This window comes from Tamandua tetradactyla, chromosome 20 (assembly GCF_023851605.1).
Source record: "Tamandua tetradactyla isolate mTamTet1 chromosome 20, mTamTet1.pri, whole genome shotgun sequence".
Lineage (NCBI taxonomy): Eukaryota > Metazoa > Chordata > Mammalia > Pilosa > Myrmecophagidae > Tamandua > Tamandua tetradactyla.
In genome coordinates, this window is record NC_135346.1 from 47,982,799 (window position 1) to 48,010,713 (window position 27,915).

Below are 27,915 nucleotides of genomic sequence, written 5' to 3' on the forward strand. Positions count from 1 at the left end.
GGCTCCTTACAGCATAGTGGTCTCAGCTCAGATGTCACCACAGACAGGCCTCCCTCACCACCCGTCTGAATGGTTACCTGGTGCACATCACCATGTTTAATTTCTTCTAGAGCACAGCTCACTGTCTTAAATTATCTGGTTCACTTATTTGTCTATTTGTTTATTTTCTGTCTCCTCCTGCAACTGGACACTAAGCAATGGCCCTTTCTGCTCTGATCCACTCTCTTTCCCTGACACTTAGACAAGTGCTGGAACATAGTAGGAGCTCAATAAGTGTTTGTCAATAGAGTAATAAGTAAATGAAATGCACTGACATGTCAGAGATTTATTTGTGCTACAAATGGATTGAACTAACACGGAAGAAGCAATTTTAATGGTGTGTTGAACACATAGCGGACACTCAGGAAATGCCAGCTACTATTGTTGCAGTCACCTTCAGTCCTACAGCAGTCACCCAGGTCCCAAGTACTGCACAATCCATAGTCCTTCCACTCCTTCTGACATTCTCCAGAGTGATCTGGAGGATACACAGAATGAAATGTAGTTTAAAAGAGCTCCAGTATATAGGAATTAAGTTACAGTGATATTTAGACATGCTTCTTAAATCAGTTGTATGGGTTTTTGTGTGCGTGTCTGGAAATAATAGCTGTTCAGGGTGGGACAAGGGTGTGGAGTAGTGAGAGGCACAAGTTTGGGAATAATTTAGTCACAGATTCTAATCTCAGTTTCCTGGACACAGGCATTTTCTACGTGGGCTCGAGGGAATTTACTTAACTTCTCCAGTCTTCCTAATGCTTCCCCTTATGGTTATCTAAAGGATTAAATTGAAAGAGCTATTGTGTATAGTATGTCTGTGGCACACAGTAGGCATCTGCTATCTAGGGTAATTATTCTTGTGTTTAATCAAACTTCCAAAGGTCCGGGCATGTTCAGTCCACATTCCTGACAAGCTAACAGCAGCTTCAAGGTCACTCTCCCCAGATTCTGTGCTGGGGGTGTCAGTGAGGGGCCAAAGGCTCCCCCACCCCCCACCCCAATCAAAGGTCAGCGCTCACCCCTGACAGTCTCACTGAGGGTAAGGCCAATACCTAGCTGGTAAAGAATGCGATTTTCCACCTGAATCAGAGAGGGTCGATGCAGTCCAACATTATGATCGACCAGGTTTCTAAATTGTGGGAAATAAAGATGTTGCCATTTTTAGTTCAGATAGCTGAACCACCGACTGAGCAGAGAGGATAGTAATTGAGAAAGTACATAAAATGAAATAATCACTTCTTAAGTCTCCTTTGTGCACAGTTTACTACAGCCGTCCGTCAGACTCAGTAGTGTGGAATGTACTGAATGGGAATTAGTAGGTGACATCTTCCGAGAGCAGGTTGTAGAGAGCCTGCACTGATTTTAAAGAACATTCCTGGGGGGGCTGATGATGTCTGGAACTGTTTTAAGACCACAGCTGCATGGGGAGACTGCAAGTGCAGAGTTCGAGCCATTATTTACACAATCCAGGTTTAAAAAAAAAAAAATCAACCCTACCCTTGAGGAAGAAAATTTGGGATTTTTTTTTAATACTCTATTTAAGGATGCATGAGGAAAATATCGCGTCTATCTAGGGAATGTAAGAAATGGTCGTTCAGCACATGTCCAGAAGGACTCACCAGGAGCCAGGACAGAGATGAGTAAGTCAAGAGAACACAGCCAGTGGTGATTGGGAGAAGAGGATTGAATGTCAGACAGAAATTTCCATACAAAATTAAGAAGATATTCTGTACGCCCCTACCATGATGATTCACAGCGTTCATTTATCAGATATTTGATTGCCATCTGTGTGTCAAGCGCTATGCTTTTTACTAGGGCTTCAGTGGTAAAACATAGCAGCTAGCTGAACATAGATGAATTAACAGCCAATTATGTCACAGAAATTGTGTTCAGTTCTATAAAGGTAAAGTAAGAGTGCTTGGAAAACTGAGGCTAGCCATTCAGTTGTTTAACGCTTTCTGTTGGTGACAAGACAGTAGAGACTTCCAGAAATGAACATAAATAAGTTCTTTAGGCAGAAGAAAGGAAGACCTGGTAATGGGCTGGCTCAAACAGGGAAACCCACCTCCTACAGACTCCCTTCAACCCCCCTATTTTGCATAACAAAAGTGGAAACTGCCCCAAGGTAAATTTCTCTCCTGATGCCAAAGATTGATAAGCTTTTTTTTATTTCCCTTTCTTCTTTTCTATTTTCATAAAAACTCATGGTTAATACAATTAGACACATTTATATTTTAAAAAAGATATTTCTATTCAGTATCACCTCCATATCTAAGTATTCTTCATCTATTCAATTTTAAATTCATCCTTTTTTTTTTTTTTCTTTGCAATTGAATCTTTTCTCAGATAGGCAATTAAGGAATGGTTCAGAAGTGGCATTTGAAACCCACAGTACTTTTTTCAGAAAAGAATTCATCATTCCCTCAGCTAATGTGTATGAGGCATTTAAATTTTAAAAGACGGCCGTGCTGGTTGTACATGACACCAGAATAGGCAGAAGTTGAAATCCTGAAAGGTAGCACACCATGTCATCAAACGCTCTTTTCCCTTCTGGGTAGTATTACTTACATTGTGCAAATATGTTATGCAAAATAATCTTAAAACTGATCCTGCATCTTCGCTGCAGGTTCATACAATATTCATTGAATTGTTTGACAAAAAAAAGAAATTAATTTAGTATAAAAATCAAGCCTTCTAAAATGCCCGTGTATAACAAGGCAACAACATTCCAAATGGAGGCTCAGAAAAAACAAGGATGAGCTCAAATCAGAATTTCATACATCTTTTTTTATATGTGTGTATGCATGTTTCTGGCATCTGGAGGCACCATGAAAACCTGCATATGAAAAGTCCTGACTCTTGCTAATGTCCTGGCCTCAGATAAGGCTCTGGAGTCTGTGAAGTTCATTTCCCTTGGTCATTTAAATGGCGCTGCTAATGCTGCCAGCTATTTTATAAAGTTGTTTTAAAGATGAAGTGAAATTGTATTGGATGGTAAAAGTGCTTTGAAAAAAAACAGTGCCTGAAGAATGTGTATTATAAATCAAACTCAATAAATTTATCATGTGTCAACTTGACTGACCTATAGATAGAGGTATGGAGAATTTGATAAGCATATAAACATTATTATATCTAAAGGCAAAAGCAAGACATGGAGGTTTTTGGCTGAGCCAGAGAAATGAATAAGTATTTTTCATTTGCACACACTAAAGTACATTTTCTGAAGTTGCTTCAACTTTAGGAGTTTTTCTTCTGTAATTTATTAGACAGGTATATGTAGGTCCCTGAATCTTCTATAATTTTAATATTGAGACACGTAAGCTTTATATTTCCACCGGTGCAATTATATGGGTTGGAAAGGATTATATGATTGTGAATCATCTTATGTAAGCAAATTTTTAGATGACTTTTCATTGTGTATTTTATCTTATAATCCTGAGATACAAAATTACATCAGATACCTCATCTTTTGGAAAGCGATTTTTTTTATTATTAATCCCTCATGCAAATCATAAAATGAACTTCTCTCTTTTTTTTTTTCATTTGCAACTAAAGCTGCTTTGCTCATTGACTTTTGTGCTTTACAAGTTAGTTTCTAAGCAATTTAATTTTATCAGTTAGAGAATTCATGTTCTCTATCCAGAGTATCAATGAGTGTTGCAAGAGATCATTCCACAGGGAAGTCTCATAGACCCTGTAGGTTCTTTCTCATGACCCAATTCATACCAATGGACTATTCTGTCCTCTGGCAATTAGATATATTTTGGTCTGAAAATAAAATTGTTGCTAAATAAGCAGGCATTACTTATAAACCACTGTTTATGCATATCAACATTTTTTTGTGACAGCTGATGATTCTGCTAATATAGTATTTCACAATTAGATTCTTGTTTCTTACCTATAGTACTAATGGAATAAAGTAGATTTAAGTCAGCTAATGGGATGAATGAGAATCACCTGGAAAATTTAAATATTTTGGATTTTCCATATGTCCATCAGAATTTAAGTTAAAAAATTAATCATCCATGTAATGTGCTTCCTTTTAAATATTTCTTTATATGTGTCTGTGATGGTTAGGTTTTGGTGTCAACTTGGCCAAGTGATTATGGCCAGTTGTCTGGTCAGGCAATCACTGGCTTGATCTTTGCTGCAAAGGAATTTCATGGCTGGTTGATAACCCAGAAGGCTGGTATATTAAATCATCAGTCAGTTGATTACATCTATGTTGACTACATCTGCAATCAAGTAAGTCGTGTCTCCCGTGATGAGATAATTCAATCAATTGAAGGCTTTTAAGGAAGAAGAGAGACTATTTCATTTCTTCTTTAGCCAGCGAGCCTCTCTTTTGAAGTTCATGCAGATCCTATATTGGATCTGCCAGCTTCACAACCTGCCCCCCCAGATTTTGGACTCCTCCATTCCCACAATTGTATGAGACACCTTTATAAATCACATAATTGCAGATGTCTTCTATTAGTTCTGTTTCTCTGGAGAACCCTAACAACACAGTGTCATTAATTGATACACAATTCCACAGTCATACCATTCACTTATGTGCTAGTTTGAAGCTATTATGAACTCCAGAAAAGACCATGTTCTTCTAATCCATTCTCATGGGGGGAGACCTATTGTGGGTGGGACATTTTGGTTAGGCTATTTCAATTGAAATGTGACCCAGCCCATTCAAGGTGTATTTTAACCCTTTTCTAGAGCCCTTTACTAGAGCATAAAAGTTAGAAACTCAGAGAGTTTAGAGAGAGTAATGCCCAGAGACAATTGGAGACAGCCACTGAAACCAGAACGAGGAGAGCAGAATCAGCAGACGTAACCACGTGCCTTCCTATGTGACAAGGAAGCTTGGAAGCCAGCAGCCTTTCCTCAGAGAAGGTATCTTCATCTTGATGCCCTCATTTGGATATTTTCATGGCCTTGGAAGTATAAATTTGTAACTTAATAAGCCCCATTGAAAAAGCCAACCCATTTCTGGTATACTGCATTCTGGCAGCTTTCGCAAACAGAAGCAACTGACAAAAGGAAATGCAACAGTAATCCTTGTGCCTCCGGTACCATAGTACTTAATTGAAATGCGCTACAAGGAAAGTCAAGTTTATTATGCCTGCCTACAACTTGCAGCATGACATTTTGCTTTATAGCATTTGGAAGCTTTCATCTCTCAAGAACAATGGACTTCAAAACAGAATATGAGTGGGAAAATTGCCTTAAAAATGTAATTTTAGAAATAATTCTTTGAAAATACTGTTAAATGTGAAAGTTTGATGAGAAAATGAAACTGATATTCCATTCATGTTTTTATTGATTCATGTTTAAACCCAGTGTAAGGTTCAGATGTTTAGGGGAAAGAGAAATAAAATAAACTGATTGAATAAAATAAGTCAGCATGACTCCTCAGAGACATTATTACCTGAACGTCTTTGGTGTGTGGCTTATGAGTTTTGTCTTCATTGTCCTTTTTATTGTGGTAGTAGTTTTTCTCTTGATGAAACATCCTTTCAAGGAAAACAACACAATTTTTAAATCCAGAATTGCAGCATGTGATTCCATTTTCTTTTAATATGGGATAATTTTGGCCATTGAAAGTACATACAAGAAAAACCAAATAAATTCTATCATGAAGACGATGCCTTCTAATCCACATATGCATTGTGATGATAAACAGTAGTATGGAGGTTGCAGATAGGTTTTTCATAATTCAGTGATTATAATAAGTAATATTTTGTGAGTTCTTAACTATGTGTCAGGCTATAAGGCCCATACACTTATTGCATCTTTTCAAGCTCACATCTATATTGGAATATGGATATTTTTATAATCCCTATTTTGCGCATGATGAAATTTTTCATCATGTTTGCACTGTGACTTAACTATTATATTTCAGTGTGGGCTTCCTTTGGCTCCACCAATTTTTACTCCAAATAAACTTATAATAAGCCACCTCAGACAAAACTATAGGTAATGAACAACCTCTTCTCTATGAAGGTGCTACTTTAAAACTCCCTCACTCTTGGGATTTCCACCCACTTCCTCCTCCAACTTCCAATCAAACTTCTCTTAATCCCTTCTCATATTCAAATTATGGCTCCATCATCAAAAAGGACATTGGCTAATTGTATCTCCATATCTTCCCCCGGGCCAGCTTCCAAGATTTTTTAATAGCCAGTGTGACTCTTAGCCTTTTCTTTCTTCTTCTACTGAGAACAAAAGAAAGAGAAATCAATATTCTGAAACTTACTTCATATCACTATAAGAAAGATTGACCCAAACTATAGCATCTGGTTTGAGTTCTAAGGAGCTCAGGGATTAAGAGATGGCAACCCCACATCTCCAACACTATGGACAATTTTCATAAATTGATTGTTTAAAGACAAACAACCACAACAAGAAACAAAGTCATGTTCAGGGGATCTGTCAAATTTGTTCAAAATATACTTACAATGTCCTGTCTTCTCCCACCATTTTATTTTTGTATGTTAAATTGAAATATAAACTGAATTATGAAAATGCCCAAGGGCCAATACTTCAAAATTGGAATTGTTGTGGAGAGTCCAGCCCTTCCATCATTCTATTATAAGGAAATTGCTATTGTTGCTACTACTTAGGAGGAGGAGCATCTGAAAGTTTCATGAGATCAAGGCCAAATAAATGTCATCAACAAACCAAGAACTCAAGACTGGATGATGCCACCATTCTCATCACTTTACAACATCTAAAATTTAAACTGTAAGTCATTATTAAGCCCATAAAAAAGCAGAAGACTTATAAGGAAGTCACCCAGAATTTAATTCTTCTGTGATGCTTAATAACCCAGGAGAGAAAACTGCTTAGATCATTTGATAATTAAGCAGGATCCTTCACTTCTATAAAGACTAGAAATAGCAAGTTTTCTAATTTTAGGTAAATAATACTGTATATATATCCCTAATCCAGAATTATATCTATTCTTCATGCTAAAAACTCATGTAAGTGTCTCTACAATTCTTGGGGTATCTGGATACCACTTCAGGGAGAAGAAGAAAAAATTTACTTCACTTGTACTTCAAGGAAAACATTTTGCTTAGTAACTTATAATATGAATCTAATGCAATGTTAAAACTGAAAATAGCCAAAATCAACCGTAGATTACATTGCACTATTAAAAACTCTGGTCACCAAAGTTAATGTTCCTTTCTCAAGCAAGATGTACTCAAGTGGTCATCAGGGAGATCTTAGAAAGTTGGAAGAGCTATAGAATTTTTTAATGATGACTACAAAATATCTGCTCAGAACTATGATTACTTTCCAGAGGCCAACAACCTCTGGATGGGTTCCTGGCCAGATAGATCCTGAAACCCAGAGAGAGCAGCCTCTCCAGAACATCAACTAGTTCCAACCTCCACCCCATATTATTGACAGCCCCTTCCAACATAAAAGAGTTAGAATAGGCATAGTCCAAATACCCCTAAGAATTGAAAGAGGGAGTAAAGGAGAAGGAGGAGTTATAACAGAGAAGGTAGGATTTAACAAATGAATGTGACAGCTGAATCATTATACTGATATTTCTTTTAGTCTCCAGTGTCTTGGAGCAACTAGAAGGAAAGAACTGAAGTTGTGGAACTGTAACCCATGCCAGACTCTGAAATCTGTTCTATAACTACTTGTTACAGTGAAATTTGTTACTTTTTTTTATATATATGTTATATTTCACACACACAAGAAATTAACAGCAGTAAAAAAAAAAAAAAAAAAAAAAAACCTGTTCAGAGATAGGCATAAATATCTAAGAAGAAATGGACTGTCCAAATGGTATGCCCCAACACAAGCCCACTGTTGAAACACCAGAGGCCATATTACAAATGTAATGAAAATCACCCACTTAATCAGGTACCTGGACCCAACTTGGAGCTGCATGCTTAGTAGCAAAGGATTGGATCCTCTTTAAGAGACAGATGCAGGCAATCTACAAACAGTTATATACGAACCACTTCCAAGAATAGTTTTAGGCTTAGGGGATATAGTGTTAAGGAAGATAGCCACGGTCTCTGATCTCACAGAGTTTGCATCATAATGGGGGAAATGAATGATAAAGAAATAATTTAGATAAGTGCTATAGAGGAATCTAACAGGGCATACTCACCGGGCACCTAGATTAAATAGAGTGAGAACCTTTTAAGGAGAGGACATTTGAACTGAGAACTGAGTGACAGAAAGTAAGGCATGGGAAGATCTGGGGAAAATCATATCAGGCCAAAGGGAATGTAGTAAAATTGTTACACACGCAAAAAATATCAATCTAGAAACAGGAGCCTCCTCCCTACCATCCCCCTCCCCCATCTTTGACTAACAATCAAATAGAAGCACACAAATAGGAGGTAATAACAAAAATCAGCTCCTGATTCAGCCTGGAGGGCTTAGCTTTCTTTCCCTCTGAAAACGTGGGTTAACAATGATAATGCCCTCTTCAACTTTCTCTGGAGTGTTGCTAGGGTGACACTAATTCAAAGGACAGAATATCAATAAAGCCAGGATATACAGGAATGTAAACACGCTTTTAAAAAAATAGTCCAAGTGTTTGTTAAATAGACCACAATAGGACAGGTCCATTATCCTTGCAGAAAGCTCTGTACTTAGTATGTCCAATTATCTAAATAGCTCAAAAACATAATCAATCCATCAGTAGTATTCAGCTTCCTAGCGCTGATATCTGATTGTGAATTCTCTGTGTTTATTCATATTTCTGCCAAATGTCGATCCAGAAATGTATTAGCATCTGCCAGTGATGAATAAACATAAGATTGTGCTCTTCCTGCAGTTCTTCGTTGGGCTGGTGGAACAAGGGCTAGTCCAATCCACACCCCATGGATGCTTCCTCACATCACAGAATCGTGTTCTTTTCTTTAATAGAGTCAGCCTAGTCACAGACGACTTTAACCTTGAATCCTTGGCCTTTTGCGGCAGCTCCACTCTTCTTTTTCCCTCACTCAGCCTATTCTGAGTTATGCATTTTAAAAGACCAGCTCTGGTTGCTTTCTCATCCTTCAGTTTTCCTAAAAGGCAGATTCTTGTGGGACTCCAAAAAGTGGGTTCTGACACCTCTAGGGGCTGAGGGCATGTGGCAGAGCTTGGGCCGAGCGGTGTGTGAAGGGTGAGGGCCAACAGCGATGCTCAGCCTTCCCGGGCTTCTCATTGTAGACGTGCTCAACAGTTCTGGGAGTCTCTCTTTGCTTGTGTGACATGCAGTGTGGTATGCTTTTTGCCTGTTAATTCGTCCTGTCTGTACATGTATATTCAGATCTGGTTAGTCCAGGGACAGTAGAACAGGACACTTTGGTAGAGACGAATGTGTGGCACGTGGGGCTATGTGGACATGCCAGTGCCATTCATTTTCTTGAAAGTGTTTGCCTGGTGAGTTTCAGCAAGTTTTAACAAACTACTCCCCAGCCAATGCCACTCACTCTGTTAAAGTGAGTGAGGTGCTCTCTTTTATTTCACTCCTGTTGTTTCAGTGCTATGTGTGCTGTGGTCCAGATAAACCAGAGCAGAGAAGAATCGAAACAGAAGTCCCTTCTATCAGCTTGTCTTTTGCCAGTCTGAGTAGGCAAAGGGGCTTTCTTGATCTTAGTCTGCATTCTGGTGGGTGTGTGGACCCACTATAAATAAGATCTCTTCAAGATGTTACTGCAGTTAAGGTATGGCATTTATATTTTCTAGAGGCCCTGACTTGATATTAAGGCTTCCAGTTTATCTAGGAAGACCTGATAGGATCATCCATTGCTGCCTTGATTCAAGAGAAGGGCATTCTCAGGACATTTCTTTGTCCATGGGAATGTGTGTGTGACAGAGAGAGAGACACACATGTGCAAGGAATGAATAAATGAATGAATGAATCTGTTTTGGGGGGGAGGTGGTTATACTTCCTCTATATTGTTATTATATTGTTATTATCTATTAATGGCTATTAAACCAAGTTAACTCTTCCTGCCTATTATGTGTGTTAGAATTCTATTTATTATAATAGAATTGTAACAATAGCCCTATAAGTCCATTGCTGCAGTCATAGTGAATTCACACCATTTCCTATGGGCTCTATACTTCCTTTATATCTTCTAATTTGCTGTTCCTTCTAGCCCTACCCCTTCTCCAAATAAGTAACTCCTACTCATCCTCTAAGGGCAGGTCAAATGCCACCCCTTTTAAAAGACTTCCAACATCCCCAGAAAAAGACAGTCACCTTTTCCACAGGCTTGTGAAGTTCCTGTGCACCTCTGCCAAAGTGCTCCATGCTGAATTTCCTAACTGTTGGTTTCTGTATCAGACACAGTTATAGGCTCTGATAGACAGTCAGCTAGCAAGTGACACAGTGAAAGGGTGAGGCAGAAACTGTAGAATTTTATGATATTTAGCCAAAATGCTAGCTTGTAAAGGATTGCAAAACATTTTTTGGATTTTTTTTCCATTAGAGTTTTATATCCTCAAGTACAGGCACTGTATCCTTTTCATCTTGTGTTCTCAGACCTAGCACCGTATCTAGAACAGTGTTCAGTATTTGTTCACTAAGTAGGTGGATGCTTGCCACTTTCCACTTGAAAATATTTCATTGACACTATACTACCTGCCAGAAAAAAATATTCTAATATGTTAAGTTCTGTGATCAATTGAATTGTTGACCCTTGTTTGGACACGGTTTTGATTCTGGTCTGTGTTCTGGTGTGGACCCACCATAAATAAGATCTCATCAAGATGTTACTGAAGTTAAGGTGTGGTCGCACTGGATCAGAACGGGCTTTAATCTGAATTACCAGAAGACTTTATAGGTAGAGTGAAATCACACAGAGAGAAGACAGGAGAGGCCACCATGTGCTTTTCCATTTGACAAAAAGCAAAGGTCCAAGCGTCACTGATAGTCAACCACAGAATGCCACAATATTCAGGAAGAAAGCATCACCTTACTGAAGTCTTGGATTTGGATTTCTCCTGCCTCAAAACCTCAAAATGAGCCAATATTTCTTGTTGTTTAAATTAATCCACTGTGTGGTATTTGTTTTAGCAGCCAGTAAATGAAATAGGTTCTTCATAATTAGAGGTTAAAAAAATAGAAATGTGTTAACCTGGAATAAAAAAGGCAATTTCTATGTCGTCACATATTAGTAGAGCTCTGTCTTCTAAAAATGATAAAGTCTACTCTTAGTGGTATACATCTGTATACCCTCATAACTCTTGGAGGCAAAAGTATTCACATGTTGTTGCCCTCTCCTCAATCCTTTGTAATGATGTATTGGATGCTACTAAATAATATAACTTCTTTGGACCGTATTAGAAATCCATTTGCCTCCTCAGCTATACTAGTTGTTCTCAACTGGGACTGATTTTGCTCCCCAGGTGCATTTGGCAATGTCTGGTAGGAGATTGCTTGCTGCTCTCATCTACTGGGCATGGGCACAGATGCTGCTAAATACCCTAAAATACACTGTACAATCCTCTCAACAAAGAATTACCTAGCCCAAAATGAGTAGAGCTGAGGTTAAGATACTGTGCTAAGCCCTGTACTCTTTGGAGGAAGGAACTTGGTGGCAGTTAATTGTTAGACTTTTTGAATCCATAGAGTCTAGCATAAAGCTTTTACTATCATCTATGTTCAGATAAAGTTTGATGAGTCACTAAATGAATAAATGAATGAATTCCTGATTGGATGGATGGATGAATGGATGGGCAGGCAAATGGATGATGGAACCAAATATGCAATCAATCTAGGACCACTCTCTAGCCCTTTAAATTCTTAACAGCCTTTCATTTCCAAGTCAGAATTGCTATTTATTATCCACATTACAGTTTAATCAAGCCACCGACCAAAATGATGATCTGGCCAGCTCTCATTTTAAGCATGTGCTTGACAAGAGATCTTAAGACGTTCATTCTTAACAAATGATCCTTTGGCAACAGAGTCATTTGCATGTTTTCTGGTCCTTTGGCAACAGAGTCATTTGCATGTTTTCTGGTCCTTTGGCAACAGAGTCATTTGCATGTTTTCCCATTGTGCCTAGAGCATGTTCTCTTTATTTTACTAGCTTATGTTGTGATATCTCTTATAGCTGCATTATTCTCTGAGGCCTACAAGAATTTGATGTGACTCTAGGCCATGGAACTCATTCATGATCTCTAAGGTAGAAAACAGAGTGATTTCCTTTTGTCAGTCTAGCCAACTTATCTTTCAGTCAGTGGCCAGATGTTTTGGTCTGTGATTTTTCAACATAGTTAAGTGTATCTAGAGATGAGAAAATAGTATTCCACTTAGTCTGAGAAGGTCCCTCAAACAAAAGCTTTCCACATATCGTAAGGTCCTTACACCTTTGTACACTGGTATTACTTCTGTGTTTGCTGCAGCAAGTGACCTATGGATTTTAGGTAAAAGAGTATGTGAGTCGTGTGTGCTTTTTCTTTCAGGCTTTTGAAGTGGTTTCCCATCTGTGCACATCCTTCCTGCATTATGAACTGTCTCTTAATCATTGGCACCATCAGCTAATGATTAAGTTGGTACTGTGCTTTTCAGGTTGGCCCACTCTTTCAAACAACAAAAAGAACACTGATTTATACATGTATTATGTATGTATATATGAGGGTATGTGTGTGTAAATGTATCTGCTTATGTGTATGCTTATTTTAGTTTTAATCTTCAAGTAGAAACACAAATAAGTACACACATACAAGAACCCATGTCAAAAAAGCCAACCTTCTCTTAGAATAAAGAAATCCCAGGAATCATATTCATTGCTTGAAATTAGGACTCCTCAGTAAAAATGCTGAGGAAAATTCTTCTCCAAATGGCCCTATGCTGGGAGTGACAAACTATGAACTAATTCCATTGAAGATGAATTTAAAACTAAAAAGACAAAGGAGAAGACAATTAGAGTTTAGATATCTTGGCAAATTTACACTCTTTGAGACGCTTTTCCCAATTTTTTTTCATTGTGAGATATAGCATACATGAAATGTTTATATGAAAATATACATGTGTTATATACAGGACGGAACAAAATGATCATGATTTATTTACTACAAAACTAAGTAATATGGCGCTATCCTATCCTAAACATCTGTATGTGCTTTTCATTGATTCCATTTCTTTCATCTCTCCCTGTCTCATCACCATTTTAATTTTTCTCTTCCTTTTATTTATAATTTTTGCCCTTATGTATACTTTACTAATCAATAAATTGCTTATTTTTACCTGCTTTAAAAAATATGTACAATCATATTGTAAATATTCTTCTGTCTTGATACTTTCACTTGAAAGTAAATATTCTTCTGTCTTGATATTTTCACTCAATAGTATTATGTGTTTGCAACTTGCAGCTGTAGATCATTTATTCCATTGTGTGAAAACATCAACACTTGATGAACATTTGGATTGTTTATATATTTTTTTCCTTTTTATAAACAGTGCTGCTATAAACACTTAAAGACATATTCTGATGTATGTTTGGACAGCTTCTCTAGGGTATGTTTCTGGTAGGAGGACTGCACGTTGCAGGAAATGTACATGTATCAGTCAGCATATGCTAGGTTGTAACAAAAAACAACAATAAAACTACCACCCCCAGCAGTGGCTTACACTGAAAGAGGATTTTCTCTCTCCTGTTACACGTGCCTCATGTGCAAACAGGGGTTCTGTTCTATGTCTTCTTCAGTCTGGGATCCAGTCTGAAGGAGAAGCCACACACGGTAACATGACCTGTGAGAAACAGGGGGAAAGAGATAAGACACACTACTCAGAAGTGACATATGTTATGTCCACTCATGTTTTATTGGCTAAAATAATCCACATGACAATGCCTAGATTCAATAGGAAGAGATGTAAAATGCAGAGTGGAACACTGGAAAAATATGCCAGTCTGTTAGGTGTAAAATAGTACTTCTGGCACAGTACACATTCAGCTTTACTAGAGATGTCAGGCTGTTTTCAGAGGAGTTGCGTCAAATTGCACTCCCACTAACAATGGATCAGATTTCTGTCGTTCACATCCTCACCCAAGCTCCAAACTATTTGATTTTAAATTTTTGTCAAGTCTAAAATAAGGGTAAAATGGGTTGTTATTTGCATTTTCCTGATCATAAAGGGGGTTGAATGTCTTTTCCTATGTTATAGATCACTTCTTTTTTTGCAATCTTCTTTGAGGGTTCATGATCAATTATTGTGCCTATTTTTCTACTGGATTGCTTTTCTATTGGATTGTCTTACTATAGTATATCCCTGTTGTTCTTTTACTTACTAATCTATAGGAATTCTTTCTCTGGTCATTAATTATTTTTCAGTTTTATGTGACATACATCTTTCCCCAAATGGTACCTGCAGTTATGTCCTATGGTAATAGAAGAACTTAATATTTTTCAATTTTTTGAAATGAATTTTAGTTTACACATAAAATGTTTAGAAATTATAGGCAGAGATCTCATTTCCCCTTCACTCAGAATCAACAGTTCTGAACCATCTGAGAATAGATTGTCACAGGATGCCCTATTACCTCTTAATCTTTCATTGTATTTCCTATGTATAAGAACATTCTCCTACATTATCACAGTACAACCACCTAGAATCGAAAGTTAACAGTGATCATATATTGCCATTAATCCACAGATTGCATTCAAATTTTGGCAGCTGTCCCAGTAACATCCTTTATATGTCCAGGATCCAGTCTGGGAACACCTGGTTGCAGTTAGTTCCATAATTCTTTGAGTCTTCTTCAATCTGAAACTCTTCCTCTTTCTTTCATTCCTTCATATCTTGACATTTGGAAGAGTTCAAGCCAGTTATTTTATAGACTGTTTCTTTCTGTGGGGTCTGGTATTTCCTCATAGTTTTTGCTTTTTGATAGGAGTTCTGCAGAAGTGATGATTTATTCTTCTCAATGCATTACATTAGAAGGTACACAATATAGATTTGTCTCAGTACTCCTGGAAACTTGTATTCCTTGGTAAACATGGTGTCTGGAAGGACACTCCACCCTAAAGTCAATTAGTTAGGTTATTTACTTAAATTGATAAGTAATTCACAAGTATACTGTGAGGAGAGTCTTTGAGACTGTGTGAGTATCCTGTTCGTTATTACCGGATTTCATTTCTTCACCAGATTTGGTAGCAGTTGATGACTCTTACCTGACTCACATATGACAATGGTGCTTGTCAAATGGTGAGTTTTAAATTCTGTCTGGACTCCCTAGTTGGCATTCTACCAGAATGCAGAGTTTTCCCTTCCTTTCAGGTAATCAGTCAAGAAATTAATCTATTTATATCAATGTAGACTTGTGAATCCCTGTTTGACTCAAAGGTTTGTAAGCCCTTACTAGCATTGTTTATTTTCATGTTCAAATTATCCAAAGTGGGGTGGGCCATGGCAGCTCAGCAGACTGAGTTCTCACCTGCTATGCCAGAGACCTGGATTAGATTCCTGGTGCCTGCCCATGCAAAAAAAATTATCCAAGACATAGCCAATGGAACCCCTTTAAGTTGGCTCTGTGACTTTTGGCATGTCCCCATTTTCTTTGAGTTCTACTTCCTTACTTTCTCACTCAACCAGTTATTCTGGACTCATCTTGTATTTCCTCTAGCAAATCAGCTATTTCTCTGAGAAGTCCGGGACTTTTTAGTACAGAATCAATATCTGGGCATTCACTGTGCTTACTACTCCTGGGTTATCATCACTTCTAAATCCTCTTAGCAAACACAGCTAGGAAATGTAAGTATAAATGTGTATGCAGGCTTTGATGGCTTAAAACTGTTGTGTACCCTAGAAAAGTCATGTCCTTTAATCCTCATTCAATATTGCTGGGTGGGATATTGTTGATTATTTCCATGGAGATGTAACCAACCCAATTTTGGGTGGTAACTTTTGATTAAATGATTTCCATGAAGATGTTTCTCCACAAATTCAAGGTGGGGTTGCTTACTGGAGCCCTTTAAGAGGTAACCATTTTGGAAAGAGGCAACAGAGTGCACATAGCCAGAGACTTTTGGAGATACATAAAGAAAACACCCCAGGGAAGCCATTGAAGAAGCCTAGAGAGAAAGCTAGCAGACATCATCACATACCTTTCCAGCTTAGAGAGAAACTCCAAATATCATTGACCTTCTTGAGCCAAGGTAACTTTTCCTGGATGTCTCAGTTTGGACATTTTTATAGGCTTGCCTTAATTTGGACATTTTCATGGCCTTAGAACTGTAAACTTCCAATTTAATAAATTCCCTTTTTAAAAGCTGTTCTGTTTCTGGTATATTGCATTTCAGTAGCTAACAAACTAAAACACGTGCATACCCACATGTCTTCATGTTTTTCTATCTAGATAGGTTAAAAATCAGGAGTTCGCACTGATAATCTTCAATGCTATTAATCAATCAGTCAATGCAATCAAACATCACAGAGTTTGTTCTAGCCTTTCCTTTTCCATGTTTGTAATTCCACTGTCCAAAGTGAGAAATCTGGTTCCTGTTATCCTCTGTCAATTTACGTATTAGATCAATCTCCCCTGTTTGAAATCAACTTGCTAGCTGAGTCAGCTCAAAGGTAGACCCCAAAACACTGATGCTTATCTCATTGGCTCCCATCCCTGCAGACATGCAAGCCAAAAGTACTGCAAAAGAAGGGAAAATGATAAAAAGAAAAAGCCAGTTAGAAAGCTTTGCCCTGGAGATAAGCCTATACATCTAGGGTGCCAGCCCAAAGCTAGACCCTAGCCATTCTAGGTGATAGTCAAAGTCTCAGATTCTCACAAAGGAGATGGAAGCAGGAAGAAGTACTTGATTTAATGTAGACAAATTTTATCAGTATTTTCCTTTATGCTTTTGACTTTTTATACCTCTTAAAAAATCTCCTATTCCCAAGAACATTAAGATAGTATCAAATATTGTCTTCTAAAATATATATATTTGCTTTTCAAGTTTAGTCTTGTAATCTTCCTTGATTTTATTTTTTACTACGGTTTGAATTTGGATTCCAAATTATTTCTCTTTTTCCATATGGATAGCCAGCTGTCTCAGCAGCATTTATGGAAATGTCCATCCTTTCCCCCAATGAACTGAAATACTATCTCTGTCATGTATTTTTAGACTATATATATTGCTCTATTAGTCCATTTGTCAATTACTATACTAATAGTGTACTATCTTTATTACTAGAGCCAGGATTAGCAATGTACTTTGCAGGGCCCAGTGAGAAATGAAAATGCAGAGCCCCTTGTTCAAAAATTATTAAGAATTTTGTGATAGCAACAGCAGAGAATGAGACCAAACACAGGAGACTTCTAAGCACGGAGCCCTGGGCCACCATGCAGGTTGTACATCAGTGAAACCAGCCCTCACTACAGCTTTATAATATGTCTTGATATGTCTGGTGGGGATTTACTCTACCAGAGTGTCTTTCTTCATCCAATGCATAGCAATTTATTTTTATTTCTGTAGTCCACTAAATATCAAATGTACAGATGTCACTTCTCTAAAATAGTCCTATGTATTTCATGGCACTATAAAATCATTTTCCCTTTCCTATTTGAGTCATGCTTACTCTTCCCCCCATTTTACTAATGAAAAGAGAGAGAGACTCTGCCTTCTTTTTTGCTCTGGATAATAAGGTTCAGAGTTAAATATGAAACTCAATGATGGAAACTTAGAAACTATGATTTCCATAGCCACATTTTTTCCTCCTCCTTATTTACTAGATCTTCATTATACTGTACATTTACCTAATTAATTATTTCTATTCCTATTTATCATATATTTTACGTGTGTGTGTGTGTCTGTGTATACATTTGTTAGACCCACCTTTAACCTTTTGTAGAATGATACAGGTGGTGAATTGATATTTAAAATCATATAAGTCAATTTTGTGATATTGTTCAATCACCGGACAAACCTGCCAGTCTATCTCAAAGTTTCTTTTTGAGGAAGGAAAATATTGTTATGGTTATGATTTCAGGTTCTGGAGTTAGATTGCATGGATTCAGGCACATGTATACCTTTTTTAATATAACCATATTAGATCTTAGGTTTGCTAAATTTAAAATGAGAATAAAAGTCATGCCAACTTCTACTGCCTGCCACATAACTACTCAGTGAATGTTAGTGTTCATTAAATATTGTTGTACATTTACTATGATTTAGAAAAATGAACATATAAATTTTTAAAAGTACAAACAATAGTGTTTCCTCTAAGTGACTTAACAGGTATCACATTCATTTATTTATTCAACAGTTATTCATTGAGTACCTAGTAAGTGATAGACATACTCCTAGGTACACTCATTTGTCCTCCAATCCTAAAAAAGTGCAAAGCACACACTGTGTTCAATAAATTATTATGCAATGAAAGAAAACAAGGTCCCTGCCATTACAGAACTTACAATCTTGTTGAAGGAAACAGACTTTGAGAAAATAAACTCACAAGGCCATGTGCAGTTAAGACTTAGAACAATAAAGCAACGTGAGGGAAGAGTGGTGGGTGGGGATAGGAAGTATTTTAGAAAAGGAGGTCAGAGAATGCATCTCCCAAGAGGGGATATTTAAGGAGAAAACGAAGAACCTGAGGAGCAAGTGAAGCAGATGACTGCCTGCCAGGCACAGGAAGCAAAGTGCACGAGTTCTGAGGTGGGAATGTGTTTGGCAGGTTTGGAGAACAGCAAGAGGCCATTAAATTAGTGAGAAAGAAAGAAAGTTCCTTGCAGTTGAGATGGGTCCTAATGCCAAAGACTTTTATATAAATGCAAAATGAGCACAGTCTGCAGTAGAGACGTTCAGTGAAGGGAGAAGTTACTGTGGCTGAAAGAGTCAGTGAAAACCTTGCAAAGGAGGAAGGATTTAAACGTGGGAGAATCCTCTGGATGCCTTGCTACTCAGAGCACACAGAAGAAAGAGCAGCATCAGCTGTTGAGAGCTTGTTAGAAATGCAAACTTGACCCCATCCCAAACCTACTCCAGGGGTGCAGCCCAGGGATCCCTACTTCATCAAGCTCGCAGGGTGATTCCTATGCATGCTAAACTTGAGAAGTGCTTCTCCAGCACTCTTCAAGCTTTAACTTGCATGCACATTCCCTGAGGTTCAGTTAAAATGCAAATTCTCATTCATAGGTCTGGGGTGAAGCTGAGAGTTTCCATTTCTAACTTGGTCCCAGGTAAGGCAGACACCACAATTCCTCAGACTCCACCCAGCAGCCTAGAATCAGAGGCCAGCAAACTTTTTTTGTAAAGGTTCAGCAATCTTCTGGAAAGTTTAATATTTTAGGTTTCACTGGTCAGACAATTTCTATCACAAAACATGTAGTATGAAAACAGCCATAGACAATAGGTAATAGGATAATTGTGTTCCAGTAAAACTTTATGGACATTAAAATGAGAATTTCATAAAATGTTCACATATCTGGAAATATTATTCTTACTTTGAATTTTCCCCAACCTAAAAAAAAATGTAAAAAATCATTCTCAGTTTGCTGATCCCTGGCCTAGAATAAAATTATATAGGGAAGGGCTATAAAATGTTCTTATTTCCTAGTTGTGTATTCAATGCCTAGATTGAAACCAGCTATCTATATTGAAGAAAGGTTTAAAAAAAAAAAAAGTTCTCCAAAAAACAAAAAAGAAAGGTTTCAAGGGGAAAAATATTTTCCCATTGTTAATAGTATGGTAAAGAATCAGTAAATGTTGATTACTTATTAAAATACACTATACATTCTATGCTTATATATATAAAATACACAGTTGAAGGAACTGAAGGGGTTTTGACTTAGAGATGACAAATGATAAAAAATGGTAACTGAGAATTTTAAATATATGAAAGTTTGACTTATAGTAGAATGAGCTACACAGTCTGCTTTTCTGCAGAAGACAAAAGAAAGATCACTGAGTAGAAGTTACAGAGAAGCAGGTTCCAATTCAACCTGAGAAAAAAGCTGCTGAGCAATTGGAGTTGCGCTATAATGGATCAGGTTTGTCCAGGAGGTAAAGCGTGCCCTGACATTTGAGTTATCTTGGAGAAACTGTACCTATCTGATGGGCATCACAGAGAAGGAAATTCTATGTTGGATCTAGGACAGATGCCAGGTCTAAGATTTCTCTTAACCACATTCTCCTTTACATTCTGTCCAAATGTCTTGCATTTAAGGTCATTTACCCTTTCTTTATAAAGTCTCTTAACTAACTCCTTAACCTCCAGTCTTCTCAACTTCACCCAAGTCAACAGATTTCAGAAAAATCTGAAATCACAGCTCTGATTATGTGATTTCCCTGTCCCATCACTTTCAGTGGCTCTTGATTAATGTTTTTTTCTTATTCTAGCATTCAACTCCTCCCAACCCTTTAAGTTTCATCTTCCCTAATCCTTCCCAGTCACACTGAAACATTTGTTATGTTTAGAACCAGCTTAAACTCCCCTATTTTCCCACACATAGGCTTCTACCACTTGCAAAATGTACAGTCATCTGCATCCACCCTACATTTGATCTGTCTATAAATCCTACCCATCTTTCAAAGTCCATTTTAATTATTACCTCATCCATGAAGACAGGTATTATTCAGACACAGGCATCTTTCCACATAGCATTTTGTACTGTCTTCATAGCATTTAACAGTCAGTTTTCAGAGACTGACTGTCATCATAATCTGACTTCTGCTCCTCTCAGGTATTTCACCCATACATCTTTCCCTTTTCCTATTAAGCTTCTTCAATTATGAGCTCTGTTTGGTTCCTCGAATACTCTCAGCTCATTGTCTCAGGACCTTGAAGTTCTCTCTGCCTCTTATAATCTTCCTAATGTCTACAATTTTGCATGGCTGAGTCTTTTCCGTCACACAGATCTGAGTGCAAATGTTACCTCCACTCACTACCCCATTTATTCTCTATAACAGTATTCTGATTTTATTTGCTTAAGAGTCCCTGTTAGTCTCTGACACTACTTAATTTGTTTCTTTACTTTTTTATGATCATCGCTTCTACAATACTATGAGAACAAAAAGTCCATAAAAAGACACTTTTTCTAATTGTTAAACTGTTGAAAATACTAGGGACATAGTAAACACTGAATGAATTAACTATTATAGTACATGTACTATCAGAACAGGTACATTAGCACAGTCATTATTTCCTTCCCTCTCAGTCAGTACAAATTTGAGTTTTCCAAGATGGCTAGTTGAATGTCATGAATAAACTCTGCTCAACAGAATATTGCCATCAATTTTTGGTAACGCAAACAATAAGTAAAAGTTTAGCTATGGAAAAAAGTATCAAAGAATACATGTCATGTTACTTTGGCAGGGGTAGGTGTTAGAAGGTACAATGGAGAATCCAAGAAAAAAGGAAAATAAAACAGTTTTAGAAAACATGAAAAATGCACCAGTGAACAGCACACTGGAAAAAGAAGTCAAGAAGTTTTGTTTTTTTTTACATAATACATGGGTCAAGGGTAGGGGATATATATAATGGAAAGTTAATGTAAATTGCATAGGTCAGACAGAGAGGCTGAGGGAGGAGGCTTTAATTTTCCACTACTCAACTGATGTTTCCTCCATAATATATAAGTGATAGTCGGGCAGAAATGATACTGCTGGACATCTGCTTCTGCTGAGTTTAGATGCCTTGGCAGGGAAAATAACTCTCTGGTCTACATCTTCTGAAAAGTTATGATTAAAGTCATAACAAGGGAATAAATAAGAAAAGCTAGTAAGCCACAGATTCAAGAATCACTCTCCTGATTACTATGGCAATTTTAAGTGCAGGGAAGATGTCCAAGAAGGGGAGGAAGTACTGTCAGAGGCAAAAACGATATTTTTACTATAATAGAGTCTCCTAGTTATAGATCTCCATTAGGAGTCATCTGAGCATATGTTCCATTGCCAAAATCCTGAGGGCTCTCAAACTTGAGAGGCAAATGAAATGTCCACATCAATTCCTGTGACACACGTATCAAGCACTCTCAGCAAATGCCTAGTGGATGGAACACGCCTGGAAAGCAAGGAGCCATCCACATTATCTCTAATTGCATACCATGTGCTTTGAAAACCACCCACCAAAATATCACACTGGAATTACAAAGGAACAGTCTCATTATCATTATTATCTTCCTCTTATGAAATTAAAGAAATAACAGTGTGCACAGTAATTTACAATTTTTCTTAGTGTTATGAACACATCAAAAACAAGCTTTGCTGAATCAAGACAAGTTGAGGAAACAAAGGCAATGTAGACATCCCACAGGTACTTACATTTTAAATATGTCTTAGTATAGTGCATGGTTAAAGAACTGAAACTCTGGGCTTTCACAACCTAACTTTGAATCTGATCATTTTCCACTTAGAAGCTGTTTGATCTTGGGTATGTGTATCAACTCTCTAACCCTCAGATAACTCATTTATTGAATATACATACTATCAGGACATGCATCTGTGAATTGTTGTTAGGAACTATGTGAAAGAATGCTTACAAAGTATTACCATGGGCTGAGCACATTATGAGGAATAAATATCAGCTCTTCTTGTTTCCTCATGTACACAATGACCGTCAGCACATCTCAGTTGAGTTGGCTTCATAGTTAACACCTTTCAGAAGGAATAAAATGTTGGTGCAGGGCAGTCTTATTTTATCCCAAAGATGTATTTCTGAAAAGCTCTCATAATTCAAAACTGACATAATTCAAGGTTAATTTTACCATAGTAACATACAGAAAATAATTGGAATGCATTCTCGAGGTTCTTAAAGCTATAATCACTGTAGCATATGAGTTGATTCTGTGGCCGTCTCCAGCATTTTTTCCACTTTATTAGTCTTGTTATAAGACAATTTTTGCAAATTAAATATATAGCTAAATTAGGGATTTTTGATTTTATTTTTCTCAGTTCATCTCCAGTAATTTGCAGAAAATTATGTTCTAAATTAATATCATGGTGTATCGTGGTAGTTGTTTGGCCTTTATCACATTCATCACATCTAAATCCTTTCCAAAGTTACTGTTTTAAAGCTGGATAACTTGCATTGCTAGACAATGTACATTTTCTTGATATTATTAAAAGAAATTTTAATAATAATAAAAATGATGCTAAAATAATAGCACAATAATCCTCCAAATCATTCAGAAGTTCTAATGCTAGTATGTGACAGTTTGGGTTCATCTGATGTAAACAAATGCTAGTAGGTATTTCCCTTTCTAGCCAAAGTGCACCAACACATGCCAATAGTAGTAATTTAATTTATAATCCATTTGGCTTAAAACATTGGATGATATAATAATTGACAATATTTTAAATTATTGGATTATTAGTTACTTCAAATTTTAGGTATATGATATAGTTTATTAAAAACTTACCTTATTCTCTTTTATATAAAAGGTGATCACTAATAGCTCCATAAAACCCAGCTATAGAAGCCTATTATATAAATGGAGAACCACATGGTCTTAAATGCCTATAATTGATTCAGGTAAAGTCTCCAAACACAGTAAATAATTGCCATAAGGTTATTGTGTCTGAAACTTCTAGGACTTAATCATTTTATAATGTCGACAAAAATATCCACTGTCCTTACTATTTCAGAATATAAATCTCACTGCAGAATGCTTCCTAGTCCATAAACTTCATGAAGTAAAAATCCCTCTACTTCTCCATCATATGTGGGTATATCAATTAAACTTCATTCTCATGACTGAATTCTATAGTACTTAACATTAAAGGATAGAAGCATGCATTCCTAGTGATGTGTTCTTTCCATTCTCACTCAAATATTGATGTGAGATCTTTGTACAAATAATTTCCCCCATATAATGGTTAAGTTCATGTGTCAACTTGGTCAAGTTAAGATGTTCAGTTGTCTGGTCAAGCAAGCACTGGCCTGATTGTTAAAATGAGAATATTTCATGGACTTAAGTCATCAGTAAGTTGATTACATCTGTGGTTGATTATGTCTACAATCAACTGAGGAGATAGCCTTCAACAATGAGAGAAGACTAAGCCAACCAATTAAAGTTTTCCTTTAAAAGGAGAAGTTATAATTTTAATAGTCAGAAGGGGAAGTTTCATCTCTACTTCAGCCAGTCATCATCTCCTGGGAAATATATTGAAAACCTTATTGGAATTTCCAGCTTGTGGCCTGCCTTACAGAATTTTGGACTTCATTCTCAATCTGATTACATTCAAATGCACTAATGATTCTATTTCCAGCTATCATCATGGCACTGATGTGAGCAGGCAATAGAGATAGGCAAATTATCACCACTGGGTATTGGTACCCAAATGCTTATAAGAGGCAAAGCTTACCTTGAGTGTGTTTTTGACAACTTACAAGTGTTTTGTGGAGTTAAAAATTTAATGATGTTGGTTGGCTGTTCCTAAGTACTCAGGATACAGTTATGAAGAAAGGGATGAGCTCAAGATTTCAAATTCCCAACTTCAGTGCCGCATGAAGGGTGTGAAAGTTTCTACATGGCTCTTGAAAGAAAACCTTATTTCCTGTAGCCATGGATCTGAGATTTCTGAAAAACAGACCTAGCATCTCATTACGAGTGGCTGAATAGCAAGGTAAACGGTATTCCCAACCTTGCAGGGTGTCTGCCCTTAAAATAAGGACCTTAATTAAAAAGGAATGGAATACTGAAATTGGGATGGGGACATATGTGTTCTAATAATAGCAATGGTGACGCTTTTGAAACCCTAGATTCTGTTTGGTCTTTACCAAATAAACCTCTAATGCTCTGCCCTGAGGAATCAGCCACTCAAACTAAATTCTGCCTTGAAGAATCAGCTGTCCCACCTACAGCCTGAATTAGTAATCAGACATTCAACCTCCATATGAAGAAATTAACCTTGCTTTGCCTTCTAAACCTGTGACTACCTCCCCTGAGGAAATGGCCTTCATACCTGTGTTTGAGCAGACTAATCCTATTTCACAGGTGAAACTGCCATGGAATGTCCTGACCAAGTGTGCTTGCAAGAAACTTCTAATTCTCCTCATGATCACCCCCATTACCCTCTTTTCTTCGAGACCTATAACTAGACTGAAGTCCCAACATGTCCCAAAGGTGAGGTACAAAGTGTGACCCATGAAGAGGTGTACTATATTCCAAAAAAACTGCAAAATTCTTCCAATTTAAGACAGAAATAAAGAGAATATGTGTGAAAATGGATATTAAGGGTGTGAGATAAGGATGGAAAGAATATACAGTTAGAGCAGGCTAAATTTATTGATATGGGCCAATGTAAGCAGAGAGTCTAGATTCAGTGTTGAAACTCAAGGGGTTAGAAAAGGCTCTAACAATTTGTTCAGGTGGTTGGCTTAAGCATGGACCAAAAGGTGGCTACATACCTTGAACTTGAGATGCCAAAAATGCCCTGATATAATGTAGATGAGAGAATCCAAAGGCTTATAGAGATTGAAATGTTAGACACACCTTTCACCAGTACTGTAAGGAATAAATTTGTGAGACTAACTCCATCATCCCTGAAGAGGTCTGTGGTTGCTCTTCTTTGTCAGCTATTACTGTGGAAACTTTTGTCACTGAGCTTAGATCCTTGAACAAAGTGGGCATGATCAGATACCACGTTGGCAGAAACCAACTGGCAGCACTTAATCAACAAAGACAAAGTGGGCATACCTATCATATTGGACAGCAGACAAAACAATAATCAAAATAGACTAACTCACACAGTCCTATGGAGATGGCTAGAAGTAAAATAGATGGGCAGTCTATTAAATTCTTACTTGATCTGGATAAGCAGAAGAGTTCCCAGTCAAGTGAACAAAAGTCTAACTTGAACTACAAGAACACAGAGTTGTGGTCCCTTAATCAATTCCCAGACTTGAGACAGTTTTTAGACCCAGAACCCCTTGAATGAAGGGAAGGCTGGATCTCCTTTGGGAAGGACCCTTGCTACACTGCCACAAATGTATACTGTGAATGTTCCAGCCATCCCCAAAGAGACATACAGGCTTTTACCATGGTAATTGTGTATTAGGGAAGGAAGTGATTAGATATTTGGGGGATTATTAGACACTGGCTTGGAAGTGACAATAATTTTAGGAGACCCAGAATGTCACTCTGGTCCACCAGTCAGAGTAGGGGCTTATGGAGGTCAGGTGATCAATGGAGTTTTAGCGCAGAGTGGGTCCAGTGGATCCCCAGATCCATTCTGTGGTTATTTCACCACAGAATTCTGGGGAAAAGTCTGAGTCTCTTTAAGACTCAATCATGGTGCCAACTGGGTGGCAATACCTTGAAAACTTGGGCCAATATTTTCTAAGACATTGTATAAGCTCTAAATTAGCATCCACTCTATGGTGCTAGTTCTCCCATAGCCAGGATCATGGATCCAGGAATTAAGAAGTAGAAATGGGAGTAAAACCACTCACTAATACCTAGTCATCCACTAGGAAAATTTTTGCTTCCTGCCCTGCAAAACCTTAAGTTTTTCTGATTGACAGGTCATAGTTGCAAAAGGAGGAGTGTTTCCATCAGGAAATCCAACAAGGATTCCATTGAACTGGAAGTTAAGACTGCTACCTGGACATTTTGGGTTCCTTATGCCTCTGAATCAACAGACATAGAAGGGAATTACTATATTGGTTGGGGTGACTGATTCTAACTATCAAGGGAATGTAGAACTACGCCTGCACAATGGTGATAAAGAAGAGTTTGCCTGGAATACAGGAGACCCTCTAGGGCATCTCAGTACTATCACGCTCTGTGATTAAAGTAAATGGAAAACTACAATGATCCAGTCCAGGCAAGATTTCCAATGGTCCAGAAACTTCAGGAATGAAGATTTGAGTCACCTATCAGGCAAAGAACCATGGCCAGCTGAGGTGCTTGCTAAGGGTAAAGGAAATATAAAAGGGTAGTGGAAGAAGGTAGTTATAAATATAACCCATGGCCACATGGCCAGTTACAGAATCGAACATTTCTTCCTTCTTTTATTATGAGTATGTATGTATGTGTATATATATATATATATATATACATAAATCAAATATCTTTGTTTCCCTCCCTATTTTATACTTTATCATATGACATAAGTTGTATTAACTTCATGTCATAGTATTTAAGTTATAGGACGTCAAGTTTAAGACTGAATATTACTGAAAGACTTATACCCTATTTCGGAGAAGGTTAGTGTGTTTTTGGTTGTACAGTGAACAGTTGAGTATTGTTAGGTGAAAAATGATTGTTATTAATATTTAGAGATAAAGTATGGTTTAAGAAGATGTATATGGCTGCCAAGTTGACAAGGGTGGACTGTAATGGTTAAGTTCATGTGTCAATTTGTTCGGGCTATGATGTCCAGTTATTTCATCAAGCAAGCACTGGCCTGATTGTTATCATGAGAGTATCCCATGGACTTAAATCATCAGTAAGTTGATTGCATCTATAGTTCATTACATCTGTGATCAACTAAGGAGATTGCCTTCAACAATGAGAGAAAACTCAGCCAATCAGTTGAAGGCTTTGAAAGAAGAAGTGATGATTTCAACAATAAGAAGGGAATATTTTCACCTCTACTTCAGCTGGCCAGCATTTCCTGGGGAATTCATTGAAAACCTTCATTGGGATTCCCAGCTTGTGGCCTGCCCTAAGGAATTTGAACTTCCCCATCTCCATTGTCACATGAATCAATTTCCTAGTTTTAAAAATCTAATAATATGTACATAATATTATATATGTACATATCTCCTGTTGGTTCTGTTTCCCTAGAGAACTCTAACACACATGGTATTAGCATATTGTCTAAAAATCTAACCATGTAGGCTGACCTGTCTCCTGAGAATCGTTGGGTACAGTAGGTTTGAAAGAAGGTGGAATTTCACATTATTATACACCAGCAATTTCTCTAGTCTGGAATGCAATAATGAGAAGGCATGTGTTTACCTAA

The 27,915-nt window shown here is 37.3% G+C and overlaps 1 long non-coding RNA gene across 1 annotated transcript; it reads right to left on the reverse strand.

Annotated features, from left to right (window-relative positions):
* Nucleotides 1-336: 336 nt before the first annotated feature.
* LOC143664588 (uncharacterized) lies at nt 337-24,645 on the reverse strand. Its single transcript, XR_013166531.1, has 4 exons — nt 24,310-24,645; nt 22,495-22,599; nt 5,459-5,543; nt 337-517 (listed from the first exon to the last, which is right to left on the reverse strand). It is a non-coding gene; the product is annotated as an uncharacterized LOC143664588 (long non-coding RNA).
* Nucleotides 24,646-27,915: the final 3,270 nt, after the last annotated feature.